The sequence below is a fragment of the Ursus maritimus genome, unplaced genomic scaffold (assembly GCF_017311325.1).
Source record: "Ursus maritimus isolate PB19 unplaced genomic scaffold, ASM1731132v1 scaffold_1, whole genome shotgun sequence".
In the NCBI taxonomy this organism is placed as follows: Eukaryota; Metazoa; Chordata; class Mammalia; order Carnivora; family Ursidae; genus Ursus; species Ursus maritimus.
The window spans coordinates 2,139,351-2,153,938 of record NW_024423343.1 but is presented as its reverse complement, the minus strand read 5'-3'; the positions used below and the strand labels follow the sequence as shown (position 1 = coordinate 2,153,938).

General features: G+C 52.7%; 2 long non-coding RNA genes across 3 annotated transcripts; one reads left to right on the top strand and one right to left on the bottom strand.

Annotated features, from left to right (window-relative positions):
* Positions 1 to 3,385: 3,385 nt before the first annotated feature.
* Positions 3,386 to 5,438, bottom strand: LOC121104613. Its single transcript, XR_005836966.1, has 2 exons — positions 5,268 to 5,438; positions 3,386 to 3,863 (listed from the first exon to the last, which is right to left on the bottom strand). It is a non-coding gene; the product is annotated as an uncharacterized LOC121104613 (long non-coding RNA).
* A 174-nt stretch (positions 5,439 to 5,612) lies between these two features.
* On the top strand, positions 5,613 to 14,175 carry LOC103662616. 2 transcript variants are annotated; one of them, XR_568498.2, is made up of 3 exons: positions 5,613 to 6,356; positions 7,158 to 7,286; positions 13,960 to 14,175. It is a non-coding gene; the product is annotated as an uncharacterized LOC103662616 (long non-coding RNA). The 2 variants fall into 2 exon arrangements; XR_005836600.1 differs by lacking the exon at positions 13,960 to 14,175 and adding an exon at positions 9,524 to 9,729.
* Positions 14,176 to 14,588: the final 413 nt, after the last annotated feature.

Sequence of the window (14,588 nt, the reverse complement as noted above, 5' to 3'; positions counted from 1 at the left end):
GAATGCAGTTATTTTGTGATAGATTAAACCTTCCTGTTTGGGGAAACTGGGAAGGATACCTAGTGACGGATGAAAGAATCTGCCATCTGCGGGGCAGCTTGCCCGACGGAGTGCTCCGTGATTGTCACAACAGATGCTTGTAGCTGACATGTAACGGGAGCCGGCTCGAGCCCCAAGTGCTCAGCTGGCTGCAGGATCCCTTGCAAACACCTCTACGTAGCCACCTGGCACACGGAGAAATACCGTGTGTAGCGGTAGTGGGCCTGCAGTGATTTCTGTAAAATGGGTACGATGCCGCTTCTAGGTGGGTTCTTGCAAGCCTCAGATTAGGTGGGGTGTGCGTGGCGCTGAGGACATGGGTGCAAACACAGGGAGCCACATTGTTGTTCTCATGGCCAAGAGCGCGCGTGGACTCTCAATCCTGAACCACACAGAGACTGGGATTCACGTCTCCAGCTCCTCGTGCTCCAACAGGTCTGTCCGTAGCTGGAAGCCCGATTGGCCAGCGTCCCTGGAAGACTCTGGGGATACCCCCAGGACTCCTCGGCCAGCAGAGCCGTCAGAGCCATGAGCCACCCAGCCCCTTCTCCTGTGCTGCTTGGCCACGGAGGTCAGTGTGTCCTGGTGGATTCCCAAGCCGTTGCCGCCCTCCTGCCTCCCAGAACCCGTGGTAAGGAACGTGCAGAGAGCGATCGACGCTCACTCAGCCAGTGCCTCCCGCGGGAGGACAACAGTCAGTGACGCGGGGCGTGAGGCTAAGTCTGGTGGGGCAGCTACACCCCCGCCCCCCACAATGAGTCCCAAGGAGAACCGGAGGGAGGCCCAGCCTGTCCCGGGGCTCTGCCACCACCCTAGCTTCGGAGGACATGGCAGAGCCTTCGCTCCTTGGAGCACGGGCAAACTCAGAAGGTTCTGGAATGTCCGCGGTTTCATCCCCTCCTCCTGCCACAGCAGGCCTGCTCCATTATGTGTCCGGTGGGAATATCTTTCATTATCTTCCCTCTCAATTTAATTAATCCACATCCCGTAATGAACCTTGAAATTTCTATTAAACACATCATTACTAATCAGCACAGAGCTGGTGGTAGTTGGCGGCTTCTCACAGCCGGGCAGGCTGTTCGGCTCTGGGCTGGGGCACTGGCCCCGCCAGCGGGGCTCACACGTGGTCCTGGCGCCCTATCTCTTCTTGGTTATGTCGAGAGGGACCCGTGGGGCAGTTTGTTGGGGGTGCCGCCCCGGGCGTGATGCTCAGCGGTCAGTCTTGCCGTGGACGGACTCAGAGGACAGTGCAGGGGGGGAGGGAGATGGGGCGGAGCAGCCAGGGCAGCCCCCGGGATGACCACTGAGACGCAGCTGCTGGGCCTAATGGGACCGCTCTGCATCCTTAGAGGTCTCCCCCCACTCCCTACAAGGGCACCACGGACACGGATGTGGACTTCCACGGGCAGGGTCTCCCCGGGCCTGGGCCTCACCGGAGGACCCAGGAGGCGTTGGGCGGCCCGGGTCAGGTGGCCCGTGTGTCTCGTGGCTCCAGCCCCGCTCTGGGCTGGCCGCTGCCCCAGCTGTGGTTGTGTGGCCCGGTCAACAGCCGCTCCACGCACTCAATCCCACTTGGCCTGTTTCTCCCTCCTGGTGAGACCCTGACTCGGGACAGTCGGACGCCTCCTCTTCACCTGGCGTAGCTCAGACCCAGATGGCCCTGGGAGCTCTGCTGCTCATCCTTATCTGTGGGCTGCCGATTTCAGACTTTCTCCTTCCTCCCCACACCTTCCCCTCCCTCGGGTTCAGAGGGACTCACCTCTTCCACTGAAGACCTGAGAGCGTCCAGAAGCCCCTTCACGCCTCCTCTCCCAGACCCTCCCATCTGGGGGAGCAGAGGCTTGGCCCTGACAACCACGCCTCCCTCTGTCCTTGGAGCTGCGGCCTCTGCTTCTCAAGAGCTCTGCTCCTCCAGCCCCTCCTCCAGCCCTGCGGCTCCCAGCTCACGGGACTTTCCCGCGTGCGGCCACACCACCCTCCAGCCACGGCCCCGCTTCCCCGGCACCACTCCTCACTCCCATTCTGGGTCCGGGCCCTGCTCCCCGGGGCTTCTGTCCCACCTTCCTCGGCACGGCTCTGCTTGGGGATGCTGAGGACCCACAGGTGCAGAAGCCGACGGCTTCCCTGCCTGCCACCCGCCTGTCGGGACCCTCCTCCGGGGCCGGCCCCCGCCTCCTCGGCCCCTGCTTGTCCTCCTTGCTGACCGCTCACTCTGAACGGAGATCTCACGGAGCTGTCTCCCCCGCCCAGAGCCTGAGCACGCGGGGGGTGCAGAAGTCGAGGCGAGGCCCAGAGCAGGGCGGCAGCTCCGGCTGTTAGAAGCCTGTCCCTAACAGTGGAAGAGAGGCCTCTGTGGGTGCAGCTCGGACTTCTGGGCTCCACTTTCCCTTCTGAAAACAGGGCAGCCGATCTAGACGTTTCCGAGGTCCCTCTGAGTGCATGGGGCTGCGTTGTCCTACTGAAGCCGACGTGCGCGGGGACCGTGGTCTGCAGTGTGCCGCCTCTTATTTCCCAGGGAAATAGCATGGTCCCTCATCCCTCCCCTTTTGTCTTCTCCAACCAGCTTCCGGGGGCCACCCACTGGGTCCCTGGCCCTGTGCCCAGGGGTGGGACACAAGCATCGAAAGGGAGCTGGACATGGACCCTGCCCACGTGGAATCCCATTTGCATGGGGAGACCCACAGGCAGACACAGAATTTCAGTGAAATGCAGCAGGAGCCTTTGGGAGGCCCGGCAAAGGGCCATGAGGGGCCCCCGTTCATGCAGGGTGTGTGGGTGGGATGCGGTAAGGGTTCTGGGCCCGGGAGGGTGAGGAAGCGTGGCTGAGGCAGCAGAGATGGGCAAGGGCACTGGGGCAGGGAACTGCAGCCAGGAAGGTCCGATGTGGGGAAGCCGGCCGCGCCAGAGGAGGGGACGAGCTGGTCAGGGCGAGGCAGCAGAGAGGGGCCGTGTGCCTGTGCACAGCCCAGCAAGAGGGCAACTGAGCATGGCCGCCTCCATTTTGTTTTCTTAGCTTGGAGTGGCTGAGTCATTAGGGGTTCATACACAGCTTCTCCATAGATACCTGTTGCCTCGATCCCGGGGCCCTGTTAGGGCAAAGGTTCTGGGACCAGGGCTGTGCTGTTTATCTCCTTTGGAATTTTGAGTTCTCAGCCTGCACTCAGCGACCCTTGACCACGAGCTGGGTCCGGCTGACCGGCCACCCTGGGATTGGACAACCACAGGGCTGGCTTCTGCTTTGAGGCTTCGCATGGAGACACTGATTCGGGAGGGCTCTCCGCAGTGCCCCGGAACGCCGGGAGCAGCCCCACACCTCCAGCAACTCCAGGAAGCCCTGAGCCTTTGTGGCAGACGGTTTATGGTCTCAGTGAGGCACTGGGCAGAGTCAAACATGGCCTTCAAGGCATCTTTGTAGCCTAATGGGCTCCAGATTCTATTTGTTCCTGAGCCCAGGGCAAGTTCAGGGCCCTTTCCAGATGACTGTGCTGCGTGACGTGTGGCTGAGCGGTTGGGCGTCTGCACCAGCCAGGAGGAAAAGTGGGCACTTCCCTCTGTCCCCACGGATGGCAGTGACCCGAGGCCACCTTGTGATGGTCAGCCTCCACTTCGCTGGTTTACGAACGCTGGATCGGACACTCCTTGGCATATGCCAGACAGGGACATTTGCTAGTGTGTAATTGGCTGTCCCCTAATGACGTCCACACCCACACTTCTTGCTCATGGAGGTGGTGTGAGGTCCCAGAAAGACACCACGAAAAAATAAATAAGCTCTTGGAGTCTTTCGAAAGGAAGTCATGCGTAACAGCTAAATGCAACGTGAGCTCCTGGAACAGAAAAAGGACATTTGTGGAAAACAGATGAAACCCAAATAAGGTCTGTAACTTAACACTAATGCTAGCTTCCTGGTGCTGATGTCTTAAGGGCAAGCGTCATGCCATGGCTGTGCAGGGCGTCCGTCCCCGGGGAAACGGGTGAAGGGCATCCAGGAACTCTGGGCTCTTTTTGCAACTTTTTGAGAAGTCTAAAATTATTTCAAAGTAGAAAGATCAAAAAAGAAGTAATGGTATTGAAACTTAGGACGCGAAGGAACGTTCTCATCTGACCCTCACTCAGCCTGCGGGAATGGGCCTCTAGGAACCAGGCCGGTTAGTGGCCGGAACGTGGTAGAGATGTGTTCTGCAACAGGCAGAAGCTGGCCACCTGCCAACTCTGTCTGCCCTGGGAGGCACTGGGGGCTCATTCCCCGGTAGGGGCTGGGGTCAGAGCAGCCACCTGAGCCCCCAGGAGTGAGATCCCCCTGGCTCCCAGCCCTCCTTCATCTGCTGTTTATAATTACTGTTGTTATTCTTGTTTTTGTAACCCTGGGCCCATGCCTCACGCAACACAGGGTTTAGAAACTTCCTCCGAGAGTGTGCATGGAGAACAGGCCCACAGGAGTCCCCCGCCTCCCACTGCCTTGGGGGGACCCTCCCAGAAGGCCCAAGCAGGGCGTCATGCCATGCCACACCCCTCGGGGCTCTGCACCTGCCAGCCCAGGTCTCTGAAGGCCCAGAGCAGGTGGGAAATTACTCCCTGTGGATGTCATTCTCATCCGTGGTTATTTTGGATTTGGCCTTGAAAATGAGACTGCCGGCCACAGAGGAAAGAAAGGCAGAACATCACCTTGGGGGTGTCCTCATGCAGCAGACGTCCCCCAGGGACCCTCGAGGGCCTGTGTTCAAGCAGCTCTCAGTGGAGCCATGGTTCCCACAGAGTCCATAAGCCCCTCTATTTGATGCCTCTTCATCCAAATACCATGGGCACGGGAGGCAGGAGCCACTGTTCACTCCTGGGGGTGCGCAGGAGGGAGGGAGCGTCCTGCAAGCCCAGAGGAGAGGGCATCCCCCACTCCTGGGCCCTCGGACCAACTGGAGGGATCTGCCCTCTCCCCAGCTCCCCCTCCTTGTAGGAGAGTGCGGCCCCTCGGGGCCACCAGGACACTCAGCTGACTGCTAATGCTTAACCTCGCGATTTCACACTCGAGCGCCATCCCCGGAAAACAGCCCGGAGGACATTTACGTGTGGCCACTTTAGAGGGCAGCGGTCCCACAGGCGGTGACAGCAAGGGGGCAGAGCAGGGAGGAGGTCTCCATGGCCGAGGGCGTCCAGGCTGGGGCAATGGTCCTCAGGAGGCCCAGGAGCGACTGTGCTCGGGGCATCCACGCGGTGGTGGAGGGGGCTGCACTTACACGGTCCCTCCTCTGTATGTCCAGTCCCTCGATGTTGCTTGCTCCACGCTGGCAGGAAGGGAGGGGCAAGTCTGCCCACCTTGCTTTGCCCACGGAGGACTGGCCACAGGGTCCGAGGACACACGTGGCTAAGGACTCAGGGAAGCACGTTAGGGGAATCTGTTACCCCATCTACTTCGGACAGGGAACCTAATTCACACACTGACATGCTTCCGTATGTGGGAAGCTGCAAGTCAGAGGTCAGGCAACTTGCCCAGGGCTGCAGAATTAGGAAGTTGCAGGTGTGCCAACCCTCAGCATGGCCTCGAGGTAAACTCAGGGCGTGCTGACTCACGGAATGCTAGGGGTTGTCATGTTTCGGGCATTTCCCCACCGTGGATTCAGGCGAACACCTGCACCAGTCCGGCTCTAGAGTTTCACGGGATTTTATGAGTTCCAGATCCCAGTAAACCCCCAAACCTTCTCCTGCCTTTGCGTTGCCTGCCCATCCCACCAAGCAGGCAGCCGGCCTTCTGCTGCCACCTCTTCGTCCCAGCTCCTTGACCCCAGCCTGTCCTTGGGTGTGCCGGTCACCCAGTGAGCTTCTTGTGAATTGGTGAGCGGGGCGAGCCTGGGCTTTGTGAGTGATCTGGGGCTCTTGGCGAGTCTTGCAGATTCCAAGTTCCTATGCCAGGTGCAGAAACAGACCCCTACTTGTCCCACTTTCAGTCTTGCTCACAGGGCTTGGTGACTGACTGTCAGAGTGAAAGTCTGTGGCTGGACAGACCCCTACTTGTCCCACTTTCAGTCTTGCTCACAGGGCTTGGTGACTGACTGTCAGAGTGAAAGTCTGTGGCTGGGTGGTCTCACGTGGTCAGAACCAGGGGAAGCCTCAAGCTTGAAAAGGCCGTGAGGCTTGCAGCTCTCTGTCCAGATGACTGCCAGAGTGCTCCGTGGCCCACCATCTCGGGCTCACTGCAGTCAGCTCCCCGGAAGCCCGCCCATCTTCACCTCCCCACGACAGCAGCAATGAGAAACATGAGGCCAACCACAGAAGCTGAATGGTAGCCTGAGCAGCAATGGGAGAAAGAGAACTCTAGATCTCTACAGGTGAGTGGGACGCCGGAGCCAACAGCGTCCACCAGGTGGGAGATGTGCCAGTTGACACTGGGCCCTCTGTGCCCATGGAAGCGCATTTCCCCGTCTCCTTCCTTTTCTGCGTCATGAGGAACTGAGACAGGGAGGGAGGCAGAAGCGTACAGAAGGACGGGGCACTTGCAGAACATGTTCACTGTTTAAGTGCTTGAGGACCTCCTGAGATTCATGTTAGAGTCTGTGAGGTCAGAAATTATGAATGGGGGCCGCTCCAGCTAGCCCTGCGGAGCGGGTGACGAGTCTGCGCTGACGGTTCAGGCTTGGAGCAACGGTGGACGGAGAGAAGGACGTTTCTCTGCAATTCATCCGACCTAGGTGTCTGCTGGGAGGTGGTGTGGGGCAGTGAGCAGAGCTCAGGGGGAGAAAGCATGAGTTCTTTCTGCTGGTGAAGGACCAGGCTCGAGCACCCCTCTGTGCGTGTGCTGAGCTGGTGTCCTGAGCCACCCCACGGTCATTTCTCGGTAGATGGACGTTGGGGGTTTGCTTGGGCGGTGTGGCCAGGCTGAGAGCCACGTGGGCACGGTTGTGTGCAGGGAGGGCTGCCCAGAAATGAGAGGCAAGACTGGAGGGGGCACGTGGGGGCTGGCACAACATACCCTTTCTATAAGGGCAGAGTCACGGGGGCCAGCCCTGTCAGGTCTGCACAGAATTAAAATCCAGTGGGTTGGCGCAGGAATCGACTGACAGGCAGGATTCATAGATTAGGAAGCCCAGCAACAAACCCAAGTATCCTTAATAATTTACTCTATTATTAAGGTGATATTTCAAACCAGTCACACAAGGATTGATTGCTCAGTAAGTGCTACCATACCTCCCACCTGAGCCTTTGGGGAGCAAAACGAAGTTCGATTCTTTCCTCTACATTTTTCACCACGTATATTCCAGGTATGTTCATTCTCTCAGTCTAAATATTTAATATTCACATAATCTCAGGAGTGTGGGAAAACTTTCTGAGTGTTCAACAGACAGAAATGAGAACACTGACAGATTTGACCACATAAAGGTCTTCATCACATCCGAAGCGCTTGGAGGGTGGGCACCCAGGAGCCGTCCCGGCAGGAGATGAGCAGGCCACAGGTACTTGGGAAGCTCCACATGGGGGAAAGGAGGGAAGAGAAGCAGAGCTGGGCAGAGGGAGAAGGTGGGACCAATGCAGTCTCAGTGCAGCCCACAGCAGACCACCAGAGAGGTCAGAAGCAGGTGGCATTGCAGAAGTGCCCTATGTTGGGGCTGGGGCTGGGTTTCGTACCCCTACATCCACTTGTCATCAGGTGAGCCAGGAAGAAGGGAGGGCCTCATGGAAGCCATGGTTTCTGGCTGCTGAGGCAGTGCCCACCGAGGACTGACAATGGGGGCTCTCTGCCAGCGGTGCCTTAGCCAAGAGGGGCCCAGAGCAGCTACTATCTGACACAGCAGTCAGTCAGTATTAGCTGATACAACATTTTCAAATGCACCAGATAAAGAAATAAACCTTTAATACTTAGCAAGATTACAAAATATATGGCAAATTACTAAGAGAAACTGTGAGCATCCCAGTAGAAAAATGGGCAACAGACGCGAACAGGCAATTCATTAAGGAGGTAATACGAACATACCACAAAGAGATGAAAACACTGTTCAGCCTCACAAACCATGGAAAAGTTACTTGCGGTCAAATTAGGAAAGATTTAAAAACTGATCCTACGTGCTGACGATTAGGATTGTAATAGGCTCTTACCCCTACAGGAGGGTTATACATTCGTATAGCTTTTCCCAAAGGCAGTTCCCTCAAATGCGCACAGTATCTTTAAATACCTACTTAGATACGGACTCAACTCTGATTATGAAAAGAAAAGTCCTTTCTTCACTGAGTTGCTTGCGCATGTGTGTGTCTGTTTCCAGACTCTACTTTGTATGTACCATTGGTCAGTTTGTCCATCCCTGGGCCAACGTCACATTTGCTCAGTTACTAACTACAGCTTTATAATAAATCTTATTTATAATGTCTTGTGCTTCTTTTTCAAGATTACCTTGGACACTTAACGAGTATTTGAGTCAGCTTATAAACTTTTGCAAATAACTGCCAGGATTTTAATTGGGGCTCCCTTGAATTTATAGATCAGTTTGGGGAGAATTGTCCTCACCAAAGCAAAGCTTTCCATTTATTTAGAACTTAAAATTTCTCTCAGTGACATTTTGCAAATTTCTAGGAGAGGTTCTATACATCCTTTGTTGGATCTATCTTTATGTAGAACTTCTTCAGTTTCTCTCAATGTTTTGTGGTTTTCCGTGTAAAGTTTCTTTTTTTCTTTTTTCTTTTTAATAATTTTTTTTAAGATTTTATTTATTTATTCGACAGAGATAGAGACAGCCAGCGAGAAAGGGAACACAAGCAGGGGAAGTGGGAGAGGAAGAAGCAGGCTCATAGCAGAAGAGCCTGATGTGGGGCTCGATCCCATAATGCCGGGATCATGCCCTGAGCCGAAGGCAGGCGCTTAACCACTGTGCCACCTAGGCGCCCCTTCTTTTTTCTTTTTAAAAAGATTTTTAGTTATTTATTTGAGAGAGAGTGAAAGCGATAGAGATCTCAGAGGGAGAGGGAGAAGCAGACTCCCCACTGAGCAGGAAGCCCGATGCAGGGCCCATCCCAGGACCCTGAGATCATGACTTGAGCTGAAGGCAGACGCATAACCGACTGAGCCACCCGGGTGCCCCTGTGTAAAGTTTCTGTACACCTTTTGTTAGATTTTTTCCCCAGATAAATACTGTTTTTTGTGAATTTCTTTGTGTGTGTGTGTTACAAGGAAATACAGTTGATCTTTGCATACTGATTTTATATTAGGCAACTGTACCAAATTCATGTATGGATTATAATAATTTATCTTTAAATTGGTCAACTTTTTCTATGAGTGCTTTTTATGGCTTTATTGTTTAATCTGTAGTAAATCAAACTTGCCCTCTTTTCAAATACTTTTTTCAGCAACTTTAATGTATTTCTTTTTTTCTGCCTGAACTCTAGAATTATTTTGACAATGTAAACAAAAACTTTTCCTTTGGAATTTTTAATGGAGATTGCAATAGATCTTACTTAAGAATTATTGTCATTTTTATAACCTCAAATTTCCATCCATGTATGTTTGCAGAATGTGTGTGTATTTATTCATGTCTTCGGTCCATTCATCTTAATACGTTGTGGCTTTAAGAAGAGCGGAACAGTTATGTGCGGGAGGGAGCGCACGATGAGACGAATCTACGCTGGGGGATGGGCTCCTGAGAACTCATCATCCTGTCCTCTGTGCTCGGTGTATCTTTGACACTATCTGTGAAAATTAAAAACAAATCTACCTTTCCACTCACCTAGTCTTTTGCTTCATATAGGTTCTTCATCTTTCTTTCAAAGTCTGTTCTTTTTATTTATTGCAACTGTGACCAGGATTGCTCTCCATATGTATTTGATATTGTTGGTTTGCACTGTCTTTATAAACCATAAGCAGCAAAGCAGAGGTTGAATATAGCTCTCTGTTCATTGATTCGTATAAATGGAACACAAAATTCCTGAGTGCTTTTCAATAATTCATGCTTTTATAAACATGGAAATTCATTTCAATGTGTCTCGAGGAGAATGCTGCACTAAGGCCCCTGGGGCGTCAAGGTGCGGCTCTGGCGTCCTGGGTCTGAGGCACAGAGTGGGGAGACCAGGCACTGGGGGCTCTGGGGCTCATTCATGCTGGATCCTTGCTTGACCCCGAGAGATCATGGACCAGAAGCTGCATGGGAGCCCCACCTTAGGGGTGACCGAGGGGCATCCGGCAGAAGATTCTGATGCCTCTGACCCTCGGGTGGGTCCAGCAGCGAAGGCAGGGGCAGCTGGACATCCCACACAAAAGGCATTCTCCAGAGACTCTGATGCCACCCCTTGCACGGGCCGCAGAGCCACAGACCAGCCTTTACCTGCATTGGGGTCTTCCACCTGCTGTGTGGTCTTGGGCAAGAATCTGACATTTCAGAGTCCTGGTTTTTTGTATACAAAATTTCTATTCTAATATCTGCCTTTAGAGTGTTTGTGAGATGACACATACCCAAGAGACTTGTGCAGAATTTGCACATAACCTGTGAGGAGGGGCATTTCCTCTTCATCTGGCTTTGTTACTTTGCGTTGTGGAAACACTCTGTACCGGGAGTGGTTCAGAAGAGGGGTGACCAGGGGGACAGAGCACCTGCCCACTCGGATCATAGAGAGAGGAGATGGGCATCTCAGTATCTCTTCTCCTCTGTCAATTAAGCGTGAGGTTGTAAGAAACGGTCGCTTTCTTAATAAAAACATCACTTTCCTTAAAAAAATAGTACCTAAATGCCCTGAGTTTAGGAGCATTTCAGAGTTGGAAGTTTGGCTACGGCCCTAACTCTGTTTCTCTAGGTGGGACCTTCATCTTGGGTCCAGGGCCAAGGGTCACTTTCCCCATCACAGTGGCCTTTGGGGAAATGTTGACCTCCCTGAATTCTGACCTGTGGGTCAGTAACAGTCTTCTTGATTCTCCCATTGCTCTCAGCCTCAGGGAATGGGACAAGATTAGAATGTTGGTCACGTCCTCTAGGTTGGAACACACGCACGCACACACACAACTACAAATTGGGATTGTCCGGCCCTGCAGGCTGTGTCCTGGGAGCAAAGATCTTGCTGGGGTCTCTTACTATCACAACTCTGGGCAACCACTCCAACGAGAGCATATCACCACCACCAGCCCCGTCACCCGAGTGCCTCTAGGCACCCAGCCTTGGCGGGGTTTCCCAGTGCTGGGGGCTCCTCTGGACCCCACCGTGACCCAAGGGGGATGGAGCCCTCTCGTACGACCAACCCCAGGCCTCTGCCAAGGGGCCCCCCCGATCTTCCTTAACCATAGCTTCGGAACACAAATAGGATGGTGTTCACAAGTTTCTGGTATGAACGCTTTCCACGTTAGCCCTGCTCCTTCATGGGCTATCCGTCCGTGTGTGGGCTCTGTCCCTTATTCATCGGATGCCCATAGCTTTGGTGGCAATGAAAAGTCAAGTCATTTCATTTTGCAGATGAGACAGTCCAGGCTACATCTCCTGGCCTCAAACCACGGAGAGAAAAGTTCGAAACAAACTGAGAAGTAAAACAGTGGTATCACCGCCCTGAACACCTTGTGGCTCCAAACCAGGTTGGAGTCCCTAGAGCCGCTCTGGGCAGTTGTCCCTGTCATTTCACGGCCCTCCTGGGCAGGGTTGGTCCAGGAGTGCTGCTGGCTCAGGAGCACCGCTGCCCCGTGATCGGGTCGTGGGGAGTAGGTTGAGGGCTGGTCTCTTGCGCTTCCTGCCCTGCTCTGGCTCCAGCCCCAGCGGCTGGTCCTCCTACAGCAGGAGAGGAGAGGAGAGGAGAGGAGAGGAGAGGAGAGGAGGTCGGCCTGCCCGGGGTTGACTCATCTGTGGCCTGGGTGAGGATGCCCGGGTGGCTGACCTGGCGTTAGTGCTCTGCCCCTGCCCTGTGCTGTGTTCCAGGCCCTTCCCTCGCTGGCCTTTCGTTCTTTCCAATCACCTGCCTCCCTGGGCTAGCAGTGGCTCCCTTGACTGGCTCCCGCCCCCCCTTCCAGCCTGCTTGCCATGTGGAGGGCACACGGTGGCTTCAGCAGGGACCCCCACCAAGTCGCGATTTAGAATATTTCTGCTGCTTCAAATGGGTCTCCCATTTTGCCCTTTTCCCAACAAATTCTAATTTTTTTTTATTGAGATACACTCTTGGCAATTTTTAGATATTATATTTCAGTAGAAATTCAGAAACAAAAATTTTAACTTAACACTTCTAGGATATGAGCTGGGATTTAGAGACACTGACCCCTCGCCTGTCACGACCGTTAAGGACATCTGTCCTCATGTGTCGTTTCAACTCTGTTAACTCTTCAGGTGTTTAAACCATGTGTGGGGCTAAATCCGTCAGCGTGCTCCTTTACAAATTCTGGATTTCATACCCTGATCATGAAGGCCTTCTTTACCCCGGGATTATAAAAATGTATTTTCCTATATTTTCTTCTGCTTTTTTTTAAATATCTTTTTTATTATATTATGTGAGTCACCATACAGTACATCCCTGGTTTCTGATGTAAAGTTCGATGATTCATTAGTTGCGTATAACACCCAGTGCACCATGCAATACGTGCCCTCCTTACTACCCATCACCGGCCTATCCCGTTCCCCCACCTCCTCCCCTCTGAGGCCCTCAGTTTGTGTCTCATAGTCCATAGTCTCTCATGTTTCATTCCCCCTTCTGATTACCCCCCCTTTCTTTATCCCTTTCTTCCCCTACCGATCTTCCTAGTTCTTATGTTCCATAGATGAGAGAAATCATATGATAATTGTCTTTCTCTGCTTGACTTATTTCACTTCGCATTATCTCCTCCAGTGCCGTCCATGTTGCAGCAAATGTTGAGAACTCGTTCTTTCTGATAGCTGAGTAATATTCCATTGTATATATGGACCACAACTTCTTAATCCAGTCATCTGTTGCAGGGCATCTCGGCTCCTTCCACGATTTAGCTATTGTGGACAGAGCTGTCTTCTGCTTTTTTTTAAGTTAAAAACATGTGGCTATTTTCTTTTGTCAGGAACCTGTGTTGGAGTATAACGTGAATAAACATAAGAATCTGGTTTTCAGATGGAAACTTATTTCCAGCTGTATGTAGTGAGAAGTTTCCACACTGGATTGAAAGGCACGTACCTTATGCACGGTATTATAATACAACAGACAGTCACGCTGGAGTACGTTGGGCTGTCGTCCACCCCGTTGACCTGCTTGTGCGTTTCTGCACCAGCATCTAAGTGCTCTGGTTAATATTGCTCTGCAGTCCGATTTATTAAATGGCAAAGTCTCCCATGATAGTCTTAATTTTCATAAATTTCTTGGCAGATTGTACATATTTATGTACACTTCCAAGTAGAATTTTAGAATCAACATTTCAAGTAAAAAATTCCTTTGCCATGTCAGTTGGAGTTGGGTTGAATTTAATATTTAGTCTGGGAGGTTCCACATCCTTACCTAGCGCATTTTACACCCGGAAACAAGATGCGTCTTGGTTTTCACAAGCCCGTGTGTCCTTCAGGAAAGTTGTATCATTTCCATTACGTGGACTGTGCATGTGTTTTGTTAAATGTGTTGCCAAATATTTCCTGGCATTTCTTCCAAATGTGAACACAGTTTCTTCTGTGACATTCCGCATTCGTTAGTGGGGTGCGTCAGCCTTTCGTGCGTTCTGGGTCCTTGCCCCGGGGCACAGCCGGCCTGCACAGCGCCTCCGTGTCGATGGGCACAAGACGCTGGCCCCAAGGGACGCAGCTGCTAGCCCAGGACATGGCAGTGAGGGGCCCCCTTGCTCTGGGGACACAAAGTGTGAGCAGGGCTGGTTCCGCCCGAGGCCCCTCTCTTCGGTGTGTAGATGGCCACCTTCTCCCTGTGTCCTCACAAAGTCGTCCTGCTGTGTCTGTGTCCTGATCCCCTCTTACAGGGACACCGGCCATACTGGCTCAGGGGCACCCACACAACCTCATTTAACTCACTCCTTTGCAGGGCTTCTCTGAGGTACTGGCGTTTGCATCTTCAACCAATGAATGTGGGGGGACCGAGTCAGCCCATAGACGCTCTACAGGCTTCTCTGTGACACCCTCAGACTGTCTACATACAAACAATATCATCTGCAAATAAAGTACCTTCATCTCCCTTTGCCACTATTCTGCTAAGATGAATTATTGTTAGAAACCTTGGAAATAAAGCAGAAGGGTGTCTTACTGATCTTTCCATGTCATTCTTGAACAGTATCTAAGGGGGCCGCCTGGAGATGACTTGACTCTTGAGGGGAATGCATCTATGTTTGGCACATGTACTGAGCAGGGCCAATACTGGGTGAAATTCCACATGAACTTGCAGATTTTTGTTAGCGGGAATGCAAATGACTCCTGACTCTTGGGAACTACGAACCCTTCGGTGCTGTTGCCTTACAGGACCTGACGGTTTTACCGCTGACCTGGCAACCTTGGGTCAACATTCTTTTCCCATTGCTTGTAAATATCCATTTCCTGAAATGCTCTCTGTGGCTTAGCCATCTTGGTGGTCCTCTCATTAAGGAGTTACAGAAATCACCGACACCTTTGTTTTTAGGAGTCTTTCGATCACACTCGGACAGATTGGACATGCATACT